Source organism: Maniola hyperantus, chromosome 22 (assembly GCF_902806685.2).
Source record: "Maniola hyperantus chromosome 22, iAphHyp1.2, whole genome shotgun sequence".
In the NCBI taxonomy this organism is placed as follows: domain Eukaryota; kingdom Metazoa; phylum Arthropoda; class Insecta; order Lepidoptera; family Nymphalidae; genus Maniola; species Maniola hyperantus.
In genome coordinates, this window is record NC_048557.2 from 10,657,787 (window position 1) to 10,684,996 (window position 27,210).

Here is a 27,210-nt window from a genome sequence, read left to right on the forward strand (position 1 = left end):
AAGTGGGGTATCATATGAAAGGTCTTCACCTGTACATTCTAAAACAGATTTTTATTTATATTTATGCACCATAGTTTTTTAATTATCGTGCAAAATCTCGAAAAAATACGACTGTAGTACGGAACCCTCGTTGCGCGAGCAAGACTCGCAATTGGCTGGTTTTTCTAATTAAAGAGATTCCAAGTTAGTTTATAATTGAAAGAAATTATGTTCTCGCCTCTGGGTTTTTCTGTTTTCCTGACTTTTTTCTGTGTTGTATTATTTCTTTGAGTTCTGAATATTCCATTTCCTGTTGACGCTTCATGTTTTTCTCGTATTTTGTTGTATGTAGTAAGTATTATTAGGTAGATAATTCCTAACAAGTTTCCCCGCGTTTTAGCATATATATATATATATACTAACTATATATATAATAACTATAATATAAAATAATATATATATATTTAGGTATTATTCTATTAGAGAAACTATGTTTTCATAAACATTCGAAATTTAATTCGTAAACATAGTTTCGTTTGTGATTGGTTGGTGACTCAAAATGGTTAACGCCCACTGCGTTTTTGTCTTTGTCATTTGTATGGGATTACGTAACAGAGAGAGCCTAACTTCACTCCGTGGATAGATTATAGTCATCATCATCAACCCATTACCCACTACTGAGCCAGGTCTCCTTTCAGAGTGAGAAGGTTTTAGGCCATAGTCTGCTACAGTGCTGGCCCATTGCGGATTGGTAGACTTCACACACCTTTGAGAACATGGAAAACTCTCAGGCATACAGATTTCCTCACGATTTTTTCCTTCACCGTTAAGGCAAGTGGTATTTTTTAAACGCACATAACTTCGAAAAATTAGTGCTGCGTGCCCGGGATTGAACCCCCGACCTCCCGAAAAATAGGCGGATAGATTCAGCCTCTAACGTGCCTAACAAGTTCGTAAGACACCAAGGTGTTCTCCCGAACGATGTATCATCCAATTAGGGAGATAGATAATCGTTCAGAAATTAATTAGATTAAAAGAGGCCGTCTATTTGGATTCTAGGTCCGCCTACGTCTTGCCCTAATTTAATACATAATCTGTAATCTAATTAATCTTTGCTTCGAAAATAGGTTCTAGGTTTATGTTTGTACTTGAGTATGTTTAAGGGTATATAATTCGCTGTGGATCACTGACCTCTACTAATACAAACACGCTGGACCTGCGAATGCCGTTCTGTTTTTGAAGCAACTTTGTTTTTTTTAGGGCTGTAAGCGAAATCGGAACTAAAGTACGCTGTGGCGTCGTGCCATCTCGCGGGGGCTGTGGAGGTGTGCGGAGCATTCAGCCCTCCCCCCCCCCCCCCCTCGATTGCCATCTTCACCTGTAGCGTACTATATGTTAGTGATGAAAACAACACGAAGACCATTTGACACATTGCAGTGTCCATTTTACTTACAATCAGGACAAAATATACATTACACGGTAGAAAATAATGTACATCGAACTTTAGAAAGAGATAGCGGTTCTGTAGAGCAAAGTGGCGTGCACAGGGTTTCAACCTAGGGTAAGCATTAGTTAGCTAACTACCTACTTAATGACAGGTCATCATGAAAAATGAGCACATAGCCATTTCAACTAGGTAAGCAGTGCTTTTATGCCTCTATGACCTTCACGCCACTGGTAGAGCATTGTCTCTGTCTTGAACTATTTGCCCGAAAGTGAATAATCGCATTGCAGAGTCACAATAATTATGTTTACCTATTTAGATTATCATAGTAAGTAGGGATGATAAAAACAGTATAAAAATATACGAAAATTATGCACCCTCGGACAATAATCATTTGAAAATTTAATAAAATCTTCCACACTTACCTACCTAAGAGGTACGGAAATATCCTTAACGCTCCAAAACGCGGTGTTATAATGGTTATATTATTTTTAGGGTTCCGTACCTCAAAAGGAAAAACAGAACCCTTATAGGATCACTTTGTTGTCTGTCTGTTTATCAAGAAACCTACAGGGTACTTCCCGTTGACCTAGAATCATGAAATTTGGCAGGTAGGTAGATATTATAACTGACATTTGGGGAAAAATCTGAAAACCTTGAATTTAGGGTTAGATCACACAAAAAGAATTAAATTGTGGTCATGAACTAATAATTAGTATTTTCAACTTTCAAAGTGAGCGACTATATCAAGTGGGGTATCATATGAAAGGTCTTCACCTGTACATTCTAAAACAGATTTTTATTTATTTTTATGAATCGTAGTTTTTGAATTATCGTGCAAAATGTCGAAAAAATACGACTGTAGTACGGAACCCTCATTGCGCGAGCCTGACTCGCACTTGGCCGGTTTTTATTTATTTCTGTGAGGCCACGGCTTTATAGTTCTAAGAGCTAGCGCGCACTACGGTGCGGTGAGTGCGTTTTAAAATCCGCAAATTAAAATTTTAATCTATTAAAATCCGGTGCGGAAATAATTCCGCAGTACGTGCACTGCTATAGTACGCGGCCGAAAGTAATGTACATCGACCTTTAGAAGGAGATTTGTAGAGCACTGTCTCGGTCGTGGAGACCGACAAAACATCATAATATGGGTATGAGTGGCAGAGACAACGCTCTACAAAGCCGAAATGTCATTCTAAAGGCTGGTGTTCATTACTTTCGGCCGCGTACTGTATTAATTATGTGTATTATATATGTGTGTATATACATATATGTGTATGTATATGTATTGTCTGTTCTTTGTTTTTATTTTAAATATTTAGTTAGTATATTATAATATAGTAATATTTATTTATAATCTTTTTTTAATGATATAAGTAGGCATGATATAATGCGCAGGCGTACGCATTGAGGGTCAAACCTCTGTGGTTTTTACAATGCGTGCTACCTATTATAATGTTAATAATAAATAAAATAAATAAAAATAGTTTAATATCTATAGATTTTGCGGAAAAAATAACGTGCGTGTTACGTGGAAGCCTTGACCTTTTGTTACAAGTTCCCTAACTGTTGTGAACTGGGTCTGTACTCATTCTTGTCGGCTAAACGCCTTGGCTGTGGCCCGGCGCTAATAATATTTTTATGCAACAGCGTCCTAGAGCACGCCGTTGCTATGGCAATGCAATTTACCCCTAATCCCCTCTATTTTAGCGCGCGATCCCCTAGCTTACACCCCTGTACAATACCCTTTATAAAACTTATTCGAGTAACACACGAAAATAGTCTCTATCTCCGTATCAACTAGTGTGTTTATTGTTTGAAGTTGTCACGTTACCTGAAAGTGACTTACGGTGCATTATTCGTCAGCTGTCATAGGGCGTCTATCACACCGTAACGAGCATTTGTCAAGCGGAGACATTTAGTTCGTTAATGTCGAGTTGCATTACTTTGTACGTGTAACACGTTCAGCTGCATAGATTAATGTGAGGATGTATTTGGGAAGCTTAATTATAGACATTATTAATGTCACTTTCACTTATGTTAATTACCGGAATGGTTGAGATGTTGTTCTGTTCTTAAAATATGTATGATGAGACAGTTTTGTGTTTTATTTGTAGAGTTTACGCTTTTATTTTAATAGATAACTAAATAGTTAATAGAAAATCACTGTTGAGGGATATTTAAAAAATCTAAATAATATACAAAAAGGAAAAGGAAAAGGTGACTGACTGACTAATCTATCAACGCACAGCTCAAACTAATGGACGGATCGGGCTGAAATTTTGCATGCAGACAGCTATTATGACGTAGGCATCTGCCAAGAAAGGATTTTTGGAAATTCAACCCCTAAGGGGTGAACCCATCGGGGTTGAATTTCCAAAAATCCTTTCCAAAATAGGGGTTTGAAATTTGTGTGGTCCACGTGGACGAAGTCGCGAGTATAAGCTAGTTTTTGTAACAAAGCCGGGCTAGGTTATTTTTATTAAAAAAAAGTCCGAACGGAACTTCCGTATCATCGTTCAAGAAATAACACTTTTTAATTTTTTTGTTATGTAACTACAAATTTCCGACATATTTGCTTCATGTGCGAACTATCATGTCAAAAGTACGGTTTAACTGAGCAGGTAGAGAACTATAAACCGAGTACGATTGCACAAGTATTCAGCTTTACCACCATTTTCTTTGCAAGTTTATTTTATAAAAAAGAGCAGTAACAATAAAAGGCCGTAATTACCGGCGTAAACATTTTGTTTTAAAGAAATCGCCCGCATTGTAGCACCTCCGTGTACCGCGAGACGCGACCTCTCAAACCCCTTTCACTGAAGGGGGTTCTTTGTTGTTCTTGTTAATACATAATGAATGTTACTTTATCGTGTTATTTGTAAAGATTTTAATATAAAATAAGTCCCTACTTTACTTTCGAAAAAGAGCTGAAAGTAAAAGACTCTTGAACTATTTAAGTACTTACTTAAAATTAAAGTCTCCAAAGTTTGAGCTATGAACTCTTTGTTTTTATAAACATTGAGTAGGATAAGTTAATGAAATGAGTGAATTATACAAACGTTAGTTTATTTTTTTGTATCACAATTATACAAACGTTAGTTTATTTGTTTGTATCACAATTATACAAACGTTAGTTTATTTGTTTTAAAAAAATGGTAAGATTTGAGGTGTTTGTTTTAAGTTCTAAATCAATGAGTTTACCCTATAAGTCAAGTCCGTCCGTCAAGTCTAAACAGATTTTAGTATTATTTTTAATCAAACGGTAAAATTGATTGTAAAAACATATCAAGATATTAAGCTAGTTTTAAGAAGTGGCTACCTGGGTCTCAGAGAACCAGGGAGCATATATAGCTCCTTGGTTCCCCGGGGACTATGCTATCTGTATGTATTTTTATATTATTTTATTTGTTGTTCTAGTCTGAATAAAGAATATTTATTTATTTAACTCCGTTTAATTATCCTGTAACCCATTCAATCACCATCCCCATTTGCTTATACGAATAGTAGTGTTTTCTATTAAAGAATGCAAATAAAATAGCAATCAAATAGTTTCATTGCCAGTTTCGTTCAGTATACTGCGATTTATTAGCGTGCCCCATCTGCATCTATCAAGGCATCTATTTACGAATGTACATTTAAACGAACATTCAACAATAGTTTGCAATTAAAATTGCATGGATGAGTTCTGAAAATCATTTTACTATTTGATTGACGAGTTATCTCCGCCATCAGTACCCATATTATAAATGTGAAAGTGTGTTTGTTTGTTGGTTTATTGGGTTGTCCTTCAATTACATCGCAACAGAGCAACGGATCGACGTGATTTTTTGTATGGGTATAGTTAAAGACCTGGAGAGTGACATAGACATATTTTTTATCCCGGGAAATCAAAGAGTTCCCACGGAATTTTCGAAAATCTAAGTCCACGCGTACGAAGTCGCGGGCATCAGCTAGTACCAAAATATTTTATTCACTGAACCCTTGTGATTAGCCACCTATTACGTGCTATTACTAAGCCTCCGCTGCCCGTCCGTCTGTCTGTCAGCGGGCTGCATCTCGTGAACCGTAATAGGTAGAGAGTTGAAATTTCACAGACTTAATTTTTAGCATGGATATAGTTAAAGATCTGGAGAGTGCCATAATCTAATTTTTGTCCAAAAGTTCCCACGAGACTTTTAATAAACCTAAATCCAGACGGACGAAGTCGCGCGTATCATATTGTAGTGTTGAATAAATAAAGCTCACAAAAGTACTTGTAGCTGTAATAAATATATATTCGTATTAGGTATGTGTTTGAGCTTAATAAATACCTCAGTTAAATTCTTTTTTTCAATTCCCATTTTGTAATGTTTATAAAAATATTGTCAAAAGCAAAACATTAAACGTTGAGAACAGTGTTTACTAAAGAGTTTTAATATTTTTTAAGCGTTTGTTTGTACGCAAATATTTAAGAATAGAATTGAATAGAACAGAAAAAAATTACTAAACACTATAAAACATTTACAAAAATAACGCATTAAAATCTATTTTAGCGCTTAAACTATAGTGAGTGATTTCCATTATACATATCACACAACGGCCTTACTTTACGCACGTGTTAAGTCAACGTTAGCCCGACTAGTTTCGAACCCATTCGGGGTCCCTTTTCACAGGGATTCAGTTCGCGCACGCGTCGCGGTTTAAAAATATAACATACAGCCTTAAAATGTAATATATTTCGAATTAAGTTGTAGGATTCTATTGCACCAATTTTGGTCACACCTAGTGAAAGAAAGAAGAGAGAAAGAAAAACTTTTATTTCTTAAATTGTGCCACACATCACATCTTAGAACTAGGAGTTGGTTAGTGCAGTACTCAACTCTGATAACGACAGCTGAAGAAACATAAATTAATCTATACTTCAACACTAATATTATAAATACGAAAGCGTGTCCGTCTTTCTGCTACGTTTTCGCGGCCAATTTTGACGAAATTTTGTACAGGGCTAGTTTCCATCCCGGGGACTTATATAAGCTTAATTTTTGTCTCGAAAAATCAAAGAGTTCGCAATTATAAAACACATTTTCGCATTTTTATAAATTTGTATCAACCTTCGAATATTATTATTAGAAGGATGATACGAGGCGGAGTGAGTGGCGGCCGTAAGATTGAGCCCAAGAATTCCATAAAAAGCGCGCCCTTGCATACCCGGAGTAAACAAACGATGATGGCTCTGTACACGCCACAACTGGCATCTGGTAGTTCATAACAATTTTTTTTATGTGCAGTGTTGTTTAGTTCCCCGTGTGACCCAAAAATCAGGCAGACGCCGTGCTTAAAGCATACATTTTATTGTTTCTTAGCTCACTGAGCTTATATTATACTAGCTTATGCTCGCGACTTCGTCCGCGTGAACTACACAAAATTCAAACCCCTATTTCACCCCATTAGGGGTTGAATTTTCTAAAATCCTTTCTTAGTGGATGTCTACGTCATAACAGCTAACTGCATGCCAAATTTCAGCCCGATCTATCCAGTAGTTTGAGCTGTGCGTTGATAGATCAGTCAGTCAGTCAGTCAGTCAGTCACCTTTTCCTTTTATATATTTAGACTAGACGATGCCCGCGACTTCGTCCGCGTGGATTTTTTTTTTAAATCACGAGTGAACTCTTTGATATTCCGTTGACAATGAAATCCTAAATCGAACTCCAAAAGGTCTAAAACGGCGGGAAAATCGCGTCTCTTACGCGTTTCTCTGAGAAAGTTTCTGCGATTTGTTTATCTTTTTAGCAAATTGAAAATAAATAAAGTATAGTAGAAATAATGGACGGTTAGATAACATCTGGATCTTGGGATAATTGACATAAAAAAACGGCGAAAATTTTTCCCTTATTATTTACAAATTTATGTTATTCGTTTGACGTTGAGAGTAATTTTTTGGACGTATCTTCCTCATAAAATTCCATAAATAAAATACGCAAATAAAATCATAACGGCGCCATATTTTAACATAATTGCCGAACTTCAAAAACAAATGGTTATTACATTTCGGTCTGAAAACGCCCAAGTGTACTATTATTCTTACAATGCACAAAATGATATCATTTTTGCTTTTAAAGTTAAGCTTTTTAGCCCTCCTTTCCAACGGATTTTTTCAATTAAGTTGGAAACTTTCCAACTTATAAAAAAGTCGTCTACTGAGTTGGTTACAGTTGGCAACTGACAAGATGGTAGGGAGAAAATGTTAGCAAAAACGAAGACAGTTGGTAGTACTGATGATTACTGAAAAAAAAACCTAAATATTTTCTAAAAGTTCGCAATGTATTGTAAATAAAACATCTGACTGACACTGGAGGTCAACGGACGTTGCGTAGATAAGTGCCGCGGAGTCAATGCTAGTTCACTCTGTCAATGCTGCATCGCAGGTGGGGTATCGACCCCGAGTTTTGAACGCTATACATCCGAATGGCCTACTTACGCAAAGTTCGTTGACCTCTAGTCAGTCAGATGTTTTATTTGCAATACATTGTGAACTTTTACAAAATGTAGGATTTTTTAAAAAAATTTTTGCGTTTTTTTTTGTTTTATCATATCAGTACTATCTCCTGTTTTCGTTTTTGCTAGCGTTCTGGCTCTATGCTTGGCTCGGCTCGTTGTTCAGTTCGACAAAAATGAAAACGGCGAATGCTCGATGTTCTGTTACAAGTGAATGCTCAAGTTTATCAGCACCTTTACACCCTCTATTTTGTCACCATTGCAAATCACACAATAATGAACTCTAAGGAATAAAGCAAAAATATGGGTACCTTCAAGTCAAGAGTGAATAGGCATCTTCTAAACAAACGCGCCCCATCTTTGCCTGCATCATCACTTGCCACCAGGTCTGATTGTAGCCAAGCGCTAGTCTATAAATTAAACAAAAAAACAAGCAATGGTGCCTACATATTACTGACGCGTCAAGTTACGATAAACAGACTTATCTACCTACCCGGCACCCGCGTAACGTTAGCAATTAGTACCAAAGCAAAACTCATGTACCAGTAGATAAATAGTTATTATTAGTACATATTTTTATCTTCTAATGTACGTAGGTACTCATTTGTTACAAGAGGTCCTATTGGCGTCATTGCTGACCCATCATCATCATCATCAACCCCTCACCGGCAGTGGCGTGCACGTCATAGAGGCATAAATGCATTGCTTACCCCAGTTGTAATAGCTCAATGCATATTTTTCATTATGACCTGCCAGTAAACAGGTTCCTACATAACTAATGCCTACCCTGGCTTCAAACACTGTGCACGCACCTGCTCACCGGCTCTCTACAGAGAATGGGTCTCCTTTCAATATGAGAAGGGTTTGGCCATGACCAATAAGCCAAGTGCGGATTAGCAGACATCACAAAACTGAGAACATTATCTCTCAGGCATGCAGGTTTCCTCACGATGTTTAGCTTTACCGTTAAAGCAAGTGATATTTAATCGCATATACCTCCGAAAAGTAAGGCATGCCCGGGATCGAACCCCCGACCTCCGGAATAGAAGGCCGACACTTGACCACTAGGCCATCACCGCTAGGTATATAGAGCCCTTCGAAAAGTAATTCTTAGGTAATTTATTTTTATTTATTTTATTTTTATTTTACTAGGAAATCCAACAACGTAAATTAATCTAAATATATAAAAGGAAAAGGTGACTGACTGACTGACTGATCTATCAACGCACAGCTCAAACTACTGGACGGATCAGGCTGAAATTTGGCATGCAGATAGCTATTATGACGTAAGCATCCGCTAAGAAAGGATTTTTTGAAAATACAACCCCGAAGGGGGTGAAACAGATGTTTGAAATTTGTGTAGTCCACGCGGACGAAGTCGCGAGCATAAGCTAGTCTATTATAATCTTAAAATTAAGTAACAACAAGCTAATAATAGGTTTTAATTTCATTTTATAGTAGCTATTTCTGTTTTAGAGTGGAAAAACTCCACAGTAGACTTTTTACGTCGAACGATGAGTTTACGTTCATACCAGTAACAACTTGCGAAAGCTTCCCGGAAGAACTTTTGGATTTGAAAAGTTGTTCAAAAACAGAAAATTATATTTAATGTAACTTGTTTTACTTCGCTAATCCGGTGAATTTAACTTTTTTTTTTTTTAAAAGAATATTAGCCATTTTTTAAATGACTAATATTCCCCTTTCCTCTCCAATTAAGCGTCAAGCTTGTGCTAGGAGTAGGTACGACAATAGTGCAACGGGCGGGGTTTGAACCGTCGACCTTTCGGTTTTCAGTCCACTCCTATACTGGTTGAGCTATTGAGGCTCAGTTTTAACACAAACTTAGTTTTACCACAGCCTAAAGTCTTCATTCAGTCGGTCGACGGGGGCGTCTAGGCAGAGCAATCCTGCGAGATCACAGGGTAGCAATTTAACCAACTGCCAGAAGTCTGCAAAAGAAACTAATTATTTTTCTTAGGATTAGTCGTTGGTGGTGACGGCAGATCCGGCTCGGCCGACCGCGTGTCGTACGAGGCGATATATGTCCCATAACGAAAACTTATGTAGGTATAGTCGACGCATTTTAAACTGAGTCATCGGTTTATCTGTCTGTTTGGCTCGTACTTACAGGTCGTAAGTAAGTGCGAGCGAAAGACAGATAATTCGACGACTCAGTTTAAAATGCGTCGACTATAGTCACTCCTCACCGGCTCACTGCACAGCACGGGTCTCCTCGCAGTATCAGAAGGGTTATGGCTATAGTCTGCCACGCTGGCCCAGTGCGAATCGGCAGACTTCACAGACCTTTGAAAACGTCATTATGGAGAAATTTCATGTATGCAGGTTACCTCAAGATTTTTTTCTTCACCCTTAACATAATATTTACTCCGAAAAGTTGGAACCTTCGACCGCTAGAATAATATTAGGACTTAATAAATATTAATGGTCAAGCTTCTGCACGAGATTGATTATGAGAAATGAAGTGGATAAGAATAATATATTACACTAGCTTATGCCCGCGACTTCGTGCGCGTGGACTACACCAATTTCATACCCCTATTTTACTCCCTAGGGATTGAAATCGAAAATCCTTTCTCAACGGATGTCTACATCATAATAGCTATCTGTCAGCTAAGTTTCAGCCTGATCCTTCCAGTAGTTGAAGCTGTGCATTGATAGACTAAGTCATTGTCTGTGAGCTTTTCCTTTTATATAGCTTACTGGTACTGCTGCGACTTCGTTCGAGGCTTTTAAAAATCCTGTGGAAACTATTTGATTTTCTGGAATAAAAGATAGTCTTTATTCATCTCCAGGATGCAAGGATTGTGCCATAGAAAGATAACAAACATACAGATGAACATTCCTTCGCATTTATAATATTTGTAGTTAATAGTTATAGATGGTAGTGAATTAACTCCCAAATTGCCTCGTCGGGTATCGAAATCTGCGGGATGACTCGCTAACTCAATGCTCAACACTGAATGATAAGCCACCGAGTTCATTTGACGTTGGTTGTTTCTACATTGCTGCTTCACTTAAATAAATAAATAAATAAAATAAATAAGCCTTTTATTTACTGAAAAAATATAAATAGGTATGCAGAATCTAATTTTTCTAGTAGCTAGGTACTCACACTTTTCATGCTTAGTTGAAACAAAATTTATGTTCTATGCTTATTTCCTTATTTTTAAACTTTCAGTGATTTTACAACTGCTTCACTTAGTGATATTAAAACATTTTTTTGTAGAAAACCTTTAATGGATTAAAAATAAATCTAAATTTATAAAAGGCAAAGGTGACTGACTGAATGATCTATCAACGCACAGCTCAAACTACTGGACGGATCGGACTGAAATTTGGCATGCAGATTGCTATTATGACGTAGACATCCGCTAAGAAAGGATTTTTGAAAATTCAATTCCTAAGGGGGTAAAACAGGGGTTTGAAATTTGTGTAGTCCATGCGGACAAAGTCGCGGGAATAAGCAAGTGTCAAAGAAGCTCGGTGGCTATCACGTGTTATAAATAAATAAATTTATAAATAAATAAATAAATAAAACGTTTATTTTTCAATCATCTAGTTACACACATACATGGATTTGATCTTGAACAATTTGCGTGCTTGTTGGAATAAGCATAATATACAAGCAATGTTAAGCACCTGAGTCAGCGAATCATCCCGCCAAGAAGACCCAAACCATTCAATTTGGTAAGCCCTCGTCACGTGTGGCCCTATGTTTATTATTTCAGTATTCCTTACCAACACATGCGCCAATACGAAGGGAGCTGAGCAAACAAAAACTCGGTGTGACCGATAAAGCGCTTATCGTGGGCAAATAATTCAAACATGGACTTTAAATGTAAATATGACCAGCCGGCTCTTATCGAATACATACTAGAGCACCTTGTTAGCATAATGTTAGTTGCAGTTATAAGTAATGCCGATATCGAGTTGATACATTTAAATTAACTGAATAACTAAAATATATTATTAAAAGGAGTCCCTTTAGGCAAGGTTCCGAAGATACTGGCAGCGTTCCCCCTTTGTATAGCTAGGCTAATTCTTTGTCCGAGTTAGCTGCCTGCTCTTCGGTCACCTGTGATGTCGACTAACCTTTTTGCTATTTCCTTAAAAAGTCTTATAGCGCTAGGACCCCACGGACCAAGGGTCTCGACACCGAATGGGACAAATTCATATTCGGAGCCTAGACCCCTGTATTTGCACGTTTTGGCTTTTTCAGCCGCTTCACATGCCGTGTCTGAACAGGTTTAAGTTATTATATTTTTTAAGGTTTTAGTTTTAGTTTAAATTATTAATTAATTAACTTTTAATTTGAATATAATTAATTGAATGTAAAGTTACGGTACAATTAATTATATCATTTACTCACTTACTTTGTTCCGGTGAAATTTCTAAAAGTCCTTTCTTCATGGAGGCCCTACGTTATAAAAACAGATACGTTATAATGACAGACTTCACACACCTTTGAGAACATCATGGAGAACTTATGCCCACGACTTTGTCCGCGTGGACTACATAAATTTCAAACCCCTAGTTCACCCCCTTAGGGGTTGAATTTTCAAAAACCCTTTCTTAGCGGTTCTTGCGTCATAATAGCTATCTGCATGCCAAATTTCAGCTCGATCTGTCCAGTAGTTTGAGCTGTGCGTTGATAGATCAGTCAGTCAGTCACCTTTTCCTTTTATATATTTAGACTTATAGGCATGGATGGGGCAATGCCTTCTTTCAGAAGCATGTGATATTTAATTTCGTCACGATGTTTTCCTTCACCGTTTAGTTAAAGCAAATGATATTTAAGCTTAAAACGTACATAACCTCCAAAAATTAGAGATGCGTGCCCGGGACCGAAACCCGGATAGGACGTCTTAACCACTGGGCTATCCCGCTGCACACCAAATGTCAAAATACTCAACATTTTTTTCTCTTTTCAGGTAACTAATGCAAACAAGATGAAAAATCAGAATTGGAGACAGAAAATTAAATGAACATTTCGGGGACTCTTTTCAGGTAATGTATTATGTAAACGATATAAGAAATGTTTCAGTAACGTACATAAAGGGAATCAATGTTTGTGAAACTAGCTGTCCCGCCCCGGCTTCGCTCGGGTGGAATTTAGATAATCGGTGTGGGCGTAGAATTTTCAAAAATCGTGAAATAGTTACTAAGTATTTTTTCCTTTTGTAACCGTAAACCCAAATATCAATTTTCATGGAATTAACTTGAGAAATGACGGACTTTCATACAAACTTTCACCCCTTATTTAACCCCCTTGGCAGTTGAATTTTCAAAAACCGTGAATTTTATTTTTTATTCTTAACCGAAAGCCTGACCATTTTCATCGATGTAACTTTAAAAATGATAGACTTTCATACAAACTTCCATCCCCTATTTAACCGATTTAAGGGTGGAATTTCGAAAAATGGATACCTACTCTTTGCAATGAACACACTCACCAAATTTCATGTCTCTATGGTTCAGTGGTTTAGGCTGTGCGTTGGTATATAAGTCAGTCAGTCAGGAATTTTATACATATAGACTAGCTTATGCTCGCGAATTCGTCCGCGTGGAGTACACTAATTTCAAACCCCTATTTTACCCCACTAAGGGAGGAGTTTTCAAACATACTTTCTTAGCGGATGCCTACGTCATAATAACTATCTGCATGCCAAATTTCAGCCCGATCCGTCCAGTACTTTGAGCTGTGCGTTGATAGATCAGCCAGTCAGTCAGTCAGCCAGTCAGTCAGTCAATCAGTCAGTTAATCAGTCAGTCAGTCACCTTTTTCTTTTATATATTTAGATATAAGAAATGTTTGAGTAACGTACCTACATAAAGGGAATTAATGTATCTATGTGAAATTGTATGGCTTCGGAAGGCAGGGTAAGTTATTCAGCCAGACAGTCACCTTTTCTTATTATATATTTAGATATAAGAAATGGTTGAGTAATGTACATGAAGGAAATTAATGTATCTATGTGAAATTGTATGGCTTCGGAAGGCAGGGTAAGTTATTCAGCCAGACAGTCACCTTTTCTTATTATATATTTAGATATAAGAAATGTTTGAGTAATGTACATAAAGGAAATTAATGTATCTATGTGAAATTGTATGGCTTTGACAGGCAGGGTAAGTTATAAAATTAAATTAAGTAACATTTAGTAGCCGTAACTCGATCAAGAGTTTCGGCTTTGAACCGTGCCCGCCTCAATCTAGCCATTTAGCATTCATTATTCATCATCATGATCAACTCATCAACGGCTCACTACAGAGCACAGGTGGCACATGAGCTCGGTGGCTATCATTCACGCTGGCCAAGTGCGGATTGGCAGACTTCACACACCTTTGAGAACATTATAGAGAACTCTCAGGTATGCAGGTTTCCTCATGATGTATTCCTTCACCGTTGAAGCAAGTGATATTTTAATTACTTAAAAACTCCGAAAAGTTAGAGGTGCGTGCCCGGGATCGAACTCCCGACCTCCGATTGGAAGGCGGACGTCCTAACCACTAGGCTACCACAGCTTCTGTATTCATTCATTATTATTTTACCCTAAATAATTTTAAATACATATAAAAAATTGCGTAACCGACAGGAATCGAACCTGCATCTTCTGGGTTCGCGCCCATTGTAATATGGGCCTTTGAAAGTAGTTTCGATAACTGCAAAGTGTCGCTACTAGATGGCATTAAACAGTCGCTTCAGTACTGAGTAAACATATACGTATCACTTTCGTCACTGGCAGTAAGCGAAACCGTGGCCGAGTGGTCAAGGCATCGGGCGCGAACCCAGAAGATGCAGGTTGCAATGTATTTAAACGTGCCCGCCTCTAATCTAACTCATCATCATCATCATCATCAGCCTGTGGACGTCCACTGTTGGACATAGGCCTTCCCTAAAGAGCGCCACCACACCCGGTCCTCAGCCTTCCTCATCCTAATCCTTCCTTATCTAACTACTTAGCATTAATTATTGTTTTAGCCTATTTTATTACCCGGTTGCACCAAAAGGAGGGTAATGTGTTTGGGATGTATGTTTGTATGTAGGTGCCACTAGATAATGCCAACGGCTTCTCTTGTGTGGATTTAGGTTCTCTATAAATCCTATTAGAACTTTTTCTCTTCCGGGACTCTCCAGGTATACCCATGCAAAAAAAACCCGGCCAAGTGCGAGTCAGGCTCGCGCAATGAGGGTTCCGTACTAAAGTCGTATTTTTCGACATTTTGCACGATAATTCAAAAACTATGATGCATAAAAATAAATAAAAATTTGTTTTAGAATGTACAGGTGAAGACCCCCTTATGGTACCCCACTTGATATAGTCACTCACTTCGAAAGTTGAAAATACTAATTATTAGTTCATGACCACAATTTAATTTTTTTTTGTGTGATTTAACCCTAAATTCACGGTTTTCAGATTTTTCCCCAAATGTCAGCTATAAGAACTACCTACCTGCCAAATTTCATGATTCTAGGTCAACGGGAAGTACCCTGTAGGTTTCTAGACAGACAGACGGACAGACAGACAGACAGACAGACAACAAAGTGATCCTATAAGGCTTCCGTTTTTCCTTTTGAGGTACGGAACCCTAAAAATCACGTCAATCCGTTTTTCCATTGCGACGTGGTTGAAGGGCAAACCAACAAACCAATAAACCAGCAAACAAACACACTTTCACATTTATAATATGTGTAGTGATGGGTAGATTCATCATCATCATCATCATCATCATCATCATGATGAACCCATAGCCGGCTCACTACAGAGCACCGGGCTCCTCTCAGTATGAGAAAGATTTGGCCATAGTCCACCACGCTGTCCAAGAGCGGATTGCCAGAGCTCACACACCTTTGAGAACATTATGGAGAATCCTCAGGCATGCAGGTTTCGTCACGATGTTTTCCTTCACCGTTAAAACGCACATAACTCTGAAAAGTTAGTGGTGCGTGCCCCGGATCGAACCCCCGACCTCACGAATAGGAGGCGCCCGAGGCGGACGTAGTAACCACTAGGCTATCACGGCCTTAACAGCTAATTAAGTCTAGCTTAAAGTACAGGCCTTGATCCCGACTTCATAACAACCCAATTAATAATTCATTTCTCAATTCTCATACACTAATATTTAATCCGATTAAATATGAGCATGAATATTCTGTTTAAGCATATCATAAATAGCATAAATAATATATAATGTAAATATTTCTTGAGTCTTGACCGAATTTGGCCACTAGGCAAAATTCTCGAAATTATAATTCATGTTATTCTTTGTACCTAGTGTTTATAATATGACAGCAGTAAATACACAAAAAATATATCAAAAACCGACTTCCAAAATCACTACAAAGTAAAAAATATTTTTTGCCTCTACACGTGTATGTATGTTGAAGTCGGGCGAGCATAATAAAAAAAAACTAGAACTCAAAGTGTAAAGCTTCTCCTCTCCTTTTTGGAAGCCGGTTAAAAATCTCCAATAACATCCAATCATAAGAATCAAGCTAACGTGTTGACTCCATAACAATAACATTACAAACTTCATGACAAACATTTGTTCATAAAGTCGGAAACTCCCCGCTTGTTGTGACTAGCTTCCGCACAAACTCACTTATGTTATACTTTGGCTCAACTTAGATAAGCATAAGATCGGGGGTACGGACCCGTTACTTTACAAAGTTACGTGCGTGCTAAGCAATAATCTGTATATATAAAAAGAAAAGGTGACTGACTGACTGACTGACTGACTGACTGACTGACTGACTGACTGATCTATCAACGCACAGCTGAAACTACTGGACGGATTGGGCTGAAATTTGGCATGCAGGTAGCTATTATGACGTAGGCATCCGCTAAGAAAGGATTTTTGGAAATTCAACCCCTAAGGGGGTGAAATAGGGGTTTGAAATTTGTGTAGTCCACGCGGACGAAGTCGCGGGCATAAGCTAGTAGAAAACTAAAAATACAATTGAAAACGATTGAAAAATGATATTTTAGAAATCCTTACAAAAATATTGATTCCACTTCTAACAATAACCCGTAAATCCAGTACATACCACGATTAATTTGATGTTTTATTTGTCGATATTTTACCCAAGAAAGAGAAATGTCAAAGAAAGAGGGTAGTTCGCTACTGCACATGACAGTTTGAACTTAATCTTTCGCAGCACTTGACCGACACGACCAGGGTTAAAATAACCACAAATAAAAACATCAAATTACTCGTGGTATGTACCCGTTTATCTACATTTTTTTTTTTTTTTAATTCAGATACAAGTTAGCCCTTGACTGCAATCTCACCTGGTGGTAAGTGTTGATGCAGTCTAAGATGATAGCGGGCTAACCTGGAAGGGGTATGGCAGTTTTTAATAAACCCATGCCCCTTTGGTTTCTACACAGCATCGTACCGGAACGCTAAATCGCTTGGCGGCACGGCTTTGCCGGTAGGGTGGTAACCAGCCACGGCCGAAGCCTCCCACCAGACCAGACCAGAAATTAAGAAATTATAAAATTCCAAACCCCTGCCAGGAATCGAACCCGGGACCTCCCACTATTAAGACCACAGCGCTCACCACTGCGCCAGGGAGGTCGTCAAACATTAAAACAAGATAACTATGTTCAGCAGTGAACGTCTATTAATATGGCAATGTAAAGGTATCTATGCCAAAGACATAACGGCATAGTTGCTATTGATCTTAAAGCACTCTCACAGGTAGCGCTACAATGTGGTCACTTCATCTTAATTCCGCACATCTCGGAGGTATAAACTATAAACCGACCGAGTGGAATGATATGTCGTGTAGCGGAGTACTAACATGGACTCTAGCTGTTGTTATGACTTCAGATTCCAGGGCTGACTACAAAGATATTTGACGAAATATTTGAGAAATGTAAAGGAGATCGCCCGTGAACGGGCCCTCTTTTGTGGCATCGTGTCAAAACTTAAATTAAATTTTTAAGAAATGTGTTATTTTTTTACGATTATGTTTTATTACGACTTTTTTTCACTCTATTATTAAAAATATCCACAATTACAGTTAGAATCGTAGACATGCATTTATTTTGAAGAAGTATTGATTAAATATAACCTCAAAATCAGCAATATAAAAAATAAGATTTCTTTATAACCTGGGTGAATAAATAGAAATCGTTTGCAGAATATAAAGAGTTAATTATTTTGTCTACAAAATAAAATTAAAACCATGGTGACATAACAATTATATTAGGGGGGGGCCCAAAGCTTCTAAGAAAATGGGCAATCTCCAACGGAGAGTGTGCTCAGGAGCTGTTCTATCTTGTCCCTCCCTCACCTTTCTACCAAGTACACCGGGCGAGTTTCCACCCCTATGTCAACATTCTATCTACGCTTACGAAACGCTTTGCGTCATCATCCCTTATACGCATGGCTAGGGTCTGGAATATTCTTCCGAGATCAGTGTTTCCTGCCAATTGTAACCCGGGTATCTTTAAAACAAGAGTGAATAGGCACCTTCTAGGCAAACGCATCCCATCTTAGGCCACATCATCACTTCCCATCAGGTGTGACCGTGGTCAAGCGTGCGCCTATAATGAATTTCAAAAAAACATGTGAAACGTTTCTTATTACTTAAATTTTTGACGACCTCCCTGGCGTAGTGGTGAGCGCTGTGGTCTTATTAGTGGGAGGTCCCGGGTTCGATTCCTGGCAGGGGTTTGGAATTTTATAATTTCTAAATTTCTGGTCTGGTCTGGTGGGAGGCTTCGGCCGTGGCTAGTTACCACCCTACCGGCAAAGCCGTGCCGCCAAGCGATTTAGCGTTCCGGTACGATGCCGTGTAGAAACCAAAGGGGTATGGGTTTAATAAAAACTGCCATACCCCTTCCAGGTTAGCCCGCTATCATCTTAGACTGCATCATCACTTACCATCAGGTGAGATTGCAGTCAAGGGCTAACTTGTATCTGAATAAAAAAAAAAAAAATTGAACAAATAACAATAAAACTTCATGTAATGTAAATGTGCAGTTTGAAGAATCGAGAGTCGAGACGTGTCACAAGTTCTATAATGGTGCACTTACATGGGCAATTTTGTAAACAATTGTTGCTCGGCAACACGTATGGATCGATCTGGAGCAATAAGTGGAGCAATTTGAAGCAATTATTTCGTATAACATTGCTGAAATTTAGTGGGTATTGCATTACAATCCTGTCATAAGAATGTGTCGCTCTTATAATGAATTTGTTAAGCTGGATGTTTTTGATCACAGATTTCCAATCTTCTTTAGAAAAATAATTAAATTAATTTAATAAAATAATAGAATTACTATTCCTGCTCACACTCATTGTGTACTAGATGATGTCCGCGACTTAGATTTTAAAAAATCCCGTGGGAACTCTTTGGTTTTTCGGAATAAAAAGTAGCATATGGACATAGGCTTCTATTCCCCGGGATGCAAGCTACCTCTCTACCAAATTTCATGAAAATCGGTTGAATGGATGGGCCGTGAAAGGCTTGCAGACAGACAGACAGACAGACACACACACTTTCACATTTATAATATTAGTATGGATTAGGTACTCGGAAGTGTTGATATTGTGTACATAATATAGATTATAACAGCTATGCGTGTTTTAAAGTCTGGTCATATCGTGCGACCCTCTAGGGTTACAATAAGAACAAAATGTAGTGATTGTAGAATTAGGTTAGAATTATGATGTATTGTAATCTTTTTTGGTTGCCAAATAAATAAATAAATAATTGCTTCATGTGGTCGTGACGTCATAATTGACTAAATTGCCTGGAATTGCTGAATTTCATTGCTCGTGTAAGCGTAGGTAGGTACCTTAATAAAATCCTGAGAGACGTAAAACTTAAATAGAATTACCAGCGATAAAATTTAGTTTGGGTCTGGTTTGTTAACGGTCGTCTATATTACATGTCCTAACTTCAAACTTGCCGAGCTTGCTCTGTCTAGATTTTAGTATTCTGGATATCTTTACAAACTTTGTAAAATCGTCTCAAAGACAAAAATGATAATGCTATACAAGTAGGCCCTATTGAGTTGGTAACTCAGTAATAATAGTATTATGATATCCATTCTAAATATATATGACGAAAAGGTGGACTGACTGACTGACTGATCTATCAACGCACAGCTCAAAGTACAGGACGGATCGGGCTGAAATTTGGCATACAGATAGTTATTATGACGTAGGCATCTGCTAAGAAAGGATTTTTGAAAATTCAACATCTAAGGGGGTGAAATGGGGGTTTGAAATTCGTGTAGTCCACGCGGACGAAGTCGCGAGTATTTAAAGCTATTTTTTTTGAATTTTCTTCGGAATAGTATAAGAACTCACGTCATGCATCGCCAGAAAGTATTGTGGCAATCCCCTGCCAGACACCCTTAAACATTTAAACTTTAATAGTCAAACTTCATAGTCGCTGATCGTTCCTCCCAGTGTTGGGGACAATACGCGCAGAAACTTTCAGCTTTTATAAAATAACGAAGGTCTGGCCCTCGCGGGCTGTGGAGCAAAGATTCTAACTCTTAGGGTGAAATCTATAGAGCGCACTCTGACTTTGCTCAGGCTTAAGACACGGTTAAAACGAGACAGCGTTATATATCTGGCATAAATCTGTCTCGTATTAACAGAAGTCAAAGCACGCTCTATAGATTTCAGCCTTAAAATCTATTAGAGATAGCTTAGACGCGTGTTGAACTGGCCACTTTAACTTGAATCTCCTTTTACGATTTAAGTTAACGTAAGCTAAACTTAAATGGTTAAGGCCTTGGTCAGATACAACGCGAAACGGCGAATTTAAAGTTCCTATCATCTGCAAAGACGTACCGCCAATAGTGATCTTGATGAAGTTAAGTTCCGGTATGATGCTGTGTCGAAAGAGGGGTGGCGTGGGTCCGTCATTAGGAGTACAATCCAATCCAATTTATCAGCCTATTTGCGTCCACTGCTGGACATAGGCCTTTCCAAGAGCGCGCCACCAAACATGGCCCTCCGTCTTCCTCATCCACCCGCTCCCTACCACCTTCTTCAGGTCATCGGTCCAGCGGCCTGGAGGTCGTCCCACACAGCGTTTACCGGTATGAGATCTCCACTCCAGAACACGCCTGCCCCATCAGCCGTCGGTTCTGCGACAGACATGACCTGCCCATTGCCACTTCAGCTTGCTAATCCTTTGAGCTATGTCGGTCGCTTTTGTTCTTCGATTAGGAGTATGAGTTTTATAAACCTGCCATAATCCTTCCAAGTTAGCCCGCTTCCATTTTAAACTACACCATAACATAACACCACCATCGTCTTTAACAGTGAGATCGGTATCAAGAGCTAACTAGTCATTGAATAAAAAATAATGAAAAAAAAAAAAATCTAAAGGCAACAGTTAAAAAAATATTTTGTAAATTAGTTTTAAATTCAGTCGCGCGTTTTGTTTGACCATCGCTTTATTTATTAGGTTCATTAAATTCTGACCTTGAAATAAATTGCTATTAGATATCTCTAGGTATTATTTGCCGAGACGTTTCTACATTATCTAGACAGGTTTTTTCACTTGGTTCAGCGAATAAACGAGATAAATAATATGTCGTCTCCATGTCAAGGTATTTCGTTAAATGTTTTTTCTATTTCAATTTGTAGGTCCAATAAATAGAGTGTTTGTTCTATATCAGACCGTCGTTGCTCATTAAGGCATTACAAACAGGTATATAATATTATACATGCATATACATATAAGGCAGAGGTAATAGGTATAAGAATTATTTACAGGCCTTTAGAATGACATTTCGGCTTTGTACTTTGTAGAGCGTTGTCTCTGTCACTCATACCCATATGACGTTTTGTCGGTTACTTTCGGCCGCGTACTATAGAATAATATTGAGTAGTTACCTATATATGTATCTTGAACTATAAGATTCGTAGAAAATTCCATTTCTAGCTTTTTTCTTAAGAAAAATGGAATTCTTAGCTCATTTTATTAATTCTAAGTTAAATAATTTCCTTTCACTACTCATATTATGTGTTTGTTTGCTGGTTTGTCCTTCAATCACGCCTCAACGGAGCAACGGATTGTCCTGATTTTTACGTGGATGTAGTTGAAGACCTGAAGAGTGACATAGGCTACTTTTTATCCCGGAAAATCAAAGAGTTCCCACGGGATTTGTGAAAATATAAATGCACGCGGACGAAGTCTCGGACATCAGCTAGTCTTTTATATATACAAAAGCTATTATATTATATAATATAATACTACTTCATTTTTCTGTATTGCGTCTAAGTACTATCCAACACACCTAGTTTCTCCTTTCACCAAAGGTTGCCTGGTAGAGATTGCTGTGAGCAATAAGGCCGCCTTTGCATACAATATTTTTTTTTAGTTTTAGTTTCTGTAATAGTTATGCAATATTTTTTGTGTACAATAAAGTATTTATATCTATCTATCTATCTATCTAAATTATACCACTCACTAACTATATTACGAAATCTCAGGAACTATAAAGCCTACAAACTTTAAAGTAGCGCCAATTGAAGATAAACTCTTGGAGAGACGCCTGCGAGTGCAGTGGTACGGTGATGTTATGAGAAGACCCGAGATTCACATGACCAGAAGTGTAATCAATGTTAGCGCTGCACCCAGACGACGGGGAAGACCTCGACAAAGCTGAATGTCAGTCATATTGAACGATCTTAAAACAGCCCAAATTGACCCCATGACGACCCAAAATAGAACAACTTGGAGAAATATGGTTAGAAGAGCCGACCCCAACTAACATGGGAAAAGGCTAGGCATATAATATTTATATATAAAGCCTACAAACTTGGAAAAGTAGGTCCCTTTCCTTCTAGGGCGTAGGCAACAGCTAATTAATGACTTTGAGAAAATTCATTAATTAGCTTTAAAATGAGGTGAAATGGGGGTTGGAAGGTTATATAAAACTAGCTTATGCTCGCGACTTCGTCCGCGTGGACTACACAAATTTCAAACCCCTATTTCACCCCCTCAGGGATTGAATTTTCAAAAATCCTTTCTTAGCGGATGCCTACGTCATAATAGCTATCTGCATGCCAAATTTCAGCCCGATCCGTCCAGTAGTTTAAGCTGTGCGTTGATAGATCAGTCAGTCAGTCAGTCAGTCATTCAGTCAGTCAGTCACCTTTTCCTTTTATATATTTAGATTCCTATGTTTTTGAAGTTAGATACATGTGCGTTTTAAGAAATTAAATATCACTTGCTTTACCAAACACATCCCTACATACATACATACACACACACACACACACACACACACACACACACACACACACACACACACACACATACACAACCACAGAGTTTTTCATAATGTTCTTAAAGTACGCGTCAGAAAATAATTTATATATCGACCTTTAGAAGGAGATAGCGGAATAATTCTAGAGGATTGTCTATGTCGTTGAGACCGACAAAACGTCATATTAGGTATGAGTGACAGAGACAACGCCCTACAAAGCCGAAATGTCATTCTAAAGGCCGATGTACATTTTTTTCTGCCGCGTACTGTAAACATGTTCGAAGTCAGCCAATGCGCACTTAGCCAGCGTGGTGGACATGACCTTAACCTACTCATTCTGAGAAGAGACCCGTTCTAGTAGTGAGCAGGTAATTCCAACATTAAATTCTATTTCCAATGCAAAGAAATGCAAAGTAAATTTTGGGAACTAAAATAATTGCGGTGGTTTAGATGATATTTTCATTTGTAATTTTTATGTTCCAGAATAAGTTTGGTATTTTTGTTTTTTGTATCTTCCTATTAAGTAATAAATTAAATTATTATAAATACTAAATACTAAAATAATTGTTTTATTTCAAACAAGTTTATTTACTTACCTTAATACAACAATCCTAGATATTTATATTAGGTCTCTTTGAACCTTTTGAGCTGTAATATCTAACTCTGGCCTGACATTGAGTTAGGTATCGCAATTACTGTAATAATAAGGTTCGTCTTTCCATTTGTTAAACGGATTAACGACCGAACTTGATAGGCTTTTGTGAACAAAGGTTGGAAATGAATTAAATGAAAAGGCAAAAAAAATTACGAGATATTTCACCGCGGTTAATGGCCTAATCAATTTATTAACTCAGTTGGGAAACAACAAGGAATTTTAATTAAGATTAATATTATGCATAAAAAACCGGTCAAGTGCGAGTCAGACTCGCGCACTGAGGGTTATTTATTTATTTTTATTTATTCAGATACAAGTTAGCCCTTGACTGCAATCTCACCTGGTGGTAAGTGATGATGCAGTCTAAGATGGAAGCGGGCTAACCCGGAAGGGGTGGGGCAGTTTTTTAATAAACCCATGCGCCTTTTGTTTCTACATGGTTCCGTGTTTACAGTCGTATTTTTTCGACATATTGCGCGCATCAAACTGAATAAAAACCTGTTTTAGACTGTACAGGTAAAGCCATAGAGCGCTTTCATATGATACCCCACTTTGTAAGGAAAAAAAATTTTTTTATAGCACTAGGCTAAGAACTTTTGGGTACCAAACTCTAAAAACGTCTTAAGCACTAGAATAGAATAGAATGTTTTTTTATTCATGTAAACTTTTTACAAGTGCTTATGAATAGTCAGGTAGTTTTAATTTACCACTGGTTCGGAATGCCGTTCCTACCGAGAAGAACCAGCAAGAAACTCAGCGGTTGCTCTTTTTAATTTTTCAATTTACAATGTTATTATACCGTACTATACAAGCCATTGCAGCCCCTCGCATTGCTGGAGCGAGTCAAATCCAAGCTTTTTTATCGTTTACATAGTCTTCGACTGTATAATATGCTTTTTTTAGGAGCATACTTTTAACACATTTTTTAAAGTTGTGTAAAGGCAAGTCTAAAATTGCTTGTGGAATTCCCCCCATTCCCACTGGGCCAAGTCTAGGCGGGTCATAGTCCCAATCAGAGAACTCACATCATTGAACTTGGTGGTTAGTTAATGCGTTTCAATCGTCACCATAGCTCGTTACTGTCGAAGTTTCAACACGATATCGACGTAGGTATAATATTCCGCCAACTCCGACACGTCCACGGCGGGGCGTGGGGCGTGGGCCGCGGCTACAAGTTCCAGCGACTAATTAGAGACCGTGTCGAGGATCGCGATACTACTATTGGAAAATCATCAAAGAAAATGATCGAGAATTAAGAGATGTACTACTTATGTAGGTACAAAGTTTTGCAGAAAAGTCGTAAAAAAGTGGTGATGGTAGATATCCTAGTTAGTTAACTGTCTCGTTGGTCTAGTGGTTAGTAGAGGAGATCCTGAGTTCTATTCCCGGGTCGGGTAAAAAAAATTGTTAGGTATTGGATTTATCTGTTAAGAAAGGGACATTAATTCTGTTTTTACCCTTTGGGTACGGAACCCGACAAACGTCTAAGAACTAGGCTAAGTCCAGGCGGGTCAGAACTAATAGTCCTATAATGAACTCACATCATCATTGAACTTGGTGGTTAGTAAATGCGTTTCAATCGGCACCATAGCTCGATACTGTGAAAGTTTTAACACGATATCGAGGTATGATATTCCGCCAAATAGACACGTCCACGGCGGGGCGTGGGGCGTGGGCCGCGGCTACAAGTTCCAGCGACTAATTAGAGACCGTGTCGAGATACTACTATTGGAAAATCGTCGAAGATTATGATCGAAAATTTAAATGAAAATTGTGGTACAAACAAACATTTTTTGATTTCTCCATTCCACAACGGATTCTCCATTCCACAAGACTTGTGGAATATAGAAAATGCGCGAAGAAGAATTGCCGCACTGACCATGCTTGGGCTGCTGTCTCATTTGTTAGTCATGTCAGAGTGAGCTAGAGTGAGGGAAGTGAACTCTATATATGCGATAGGCGAACTTAGGCTATGGTGACATAAAATCAAAGAAAAACAAGGCTACTTTAAGGCTACCTGCGTCAAATATAATTCCGACAAACAATTCAATATTTAGGAGTCCATATTTCTAGTAGAGTTAGTGAATCTCTATTTTAGAGCTCATATTTTTGAGCGATTATGCATTCGAATAAACCGGCGTCTGGCACTGAGTTGATATCAAAATGGCGTACTAAAATTTTAATAGCTAAGGCTTAGCTCACATTAGCTTCAGATGTCTGACGAAGTAATCTCTTCTATCATCACTATCATTATCTTGTCGTGCACAGTTGAGCATAGGATTTCCCCAGCGTCACTATGCCCTGCCCGTCTTCATTCAGCCAATGCCCGCTGCTTTTTTTACCGTTACGTTTTACGTTAATAGAGCTCCGTTTTCACCCTTTGGGTACGGAACGCTAAAAATCGCATGAGCCATACTAGCGCCGCACTGGTCTTATGTTGCAATCTTGTATGTTACTTTCACGAAATAATGCGATTTTAATTTAAGTAAAAGCTGTGATGGCCTAGTGGTTAGGACGTCCGCCTTCTAATTGAAGGTCGGGGGTAAGATCCCGGGTACGCATTTAGTATCACTTGCTTTAACGGTGAAGGAAAACATCGTAAGGAAACCCGCATGCCTGAGAGTTCTCCATAATGATCTCAAAGGTGTGTGAAGTCTACAAATCCACACATGGCCAGCGTGGTAGACTATGGCCAAAACCCTTCTCAATCTGAGAAGAGACCCGCGGGGTGATAACGTATCTCGCGACAGGCTTGCGACACGTAAATCACGCGATCATTGCTGTCAAACGTCACACGTAATAGCGGCTAGAGAGAGACAGCAATAGCCACAAAGCAAAATAAGAAGAAGAAGAAAAGAGACAGCAAATGAACTGTCTCATTGCTACTGCTGTCGCGTTGCCGTCGCTGCTGCAACGTTTTACGTAATCACCCCGCCGCGGTGCAGTTTATGAGCCGGCGATGGGTTGATCATGATGATATATGTATAAGTAGTATATGGTGTACACTACCTGACGGTTCGGCACGGCTTTTTGTACAGGAAACCGAAGCCAGTGAGTGTCAACCCTAAATAAACCACATTCGAGTATCGGTAGTAGTGCGCTCGTATCAAAGTTATGATTGGCTTAAACGACCGTAACGTAGTTTTATTGGCCGCACGTGAGTTTGGTCCAATATTGGACGCAGGTGGCGATAAAACTTTGGCTTGCGAATGGACCAAACATATTAAGTTGTCTTGAATGATCGGAGACTTGGTATTTCCTCGCATTGAGAGGTTTATCGGATTTTTTTTTTAGGTAAGTATAAGTCTGACGGCTGAACTTTAGTAGAAGTATGGCCGACTAGTTTAAAACCCGTTTGGGGTCATTTTTCAATGGGTCTCTGC

The 27,210-nt window shown here is 38.4% G+C and overlaps 1 protein-coding gene across 3 annotated transcripts in view; it reads left to right on the plus strand.

Moving 5' to 3' along the window:
• Positions 1–27,210, plus strand: part of kek5 (kekkon 5) — a 261,070-nt gene that overhangs the window by 127,360 nt on the left and 106,500 nt on the right. Inside the window, exon 2 of one of the 3 annotated variants that reach the window (XM_069506203.1) lies at positions 12,853–12,928. The exons of the other annotated variants lie outside the window; for them this stretch is intronic. The gene's annotated coding sequence lies outside the window, so the exon portion shown is untranslated. The remainder of the gene's footprint in view (positions 1–12,852; positions 12,929–27,210) is intronic. 3 annotated transcript variants of the gene reach the window in all.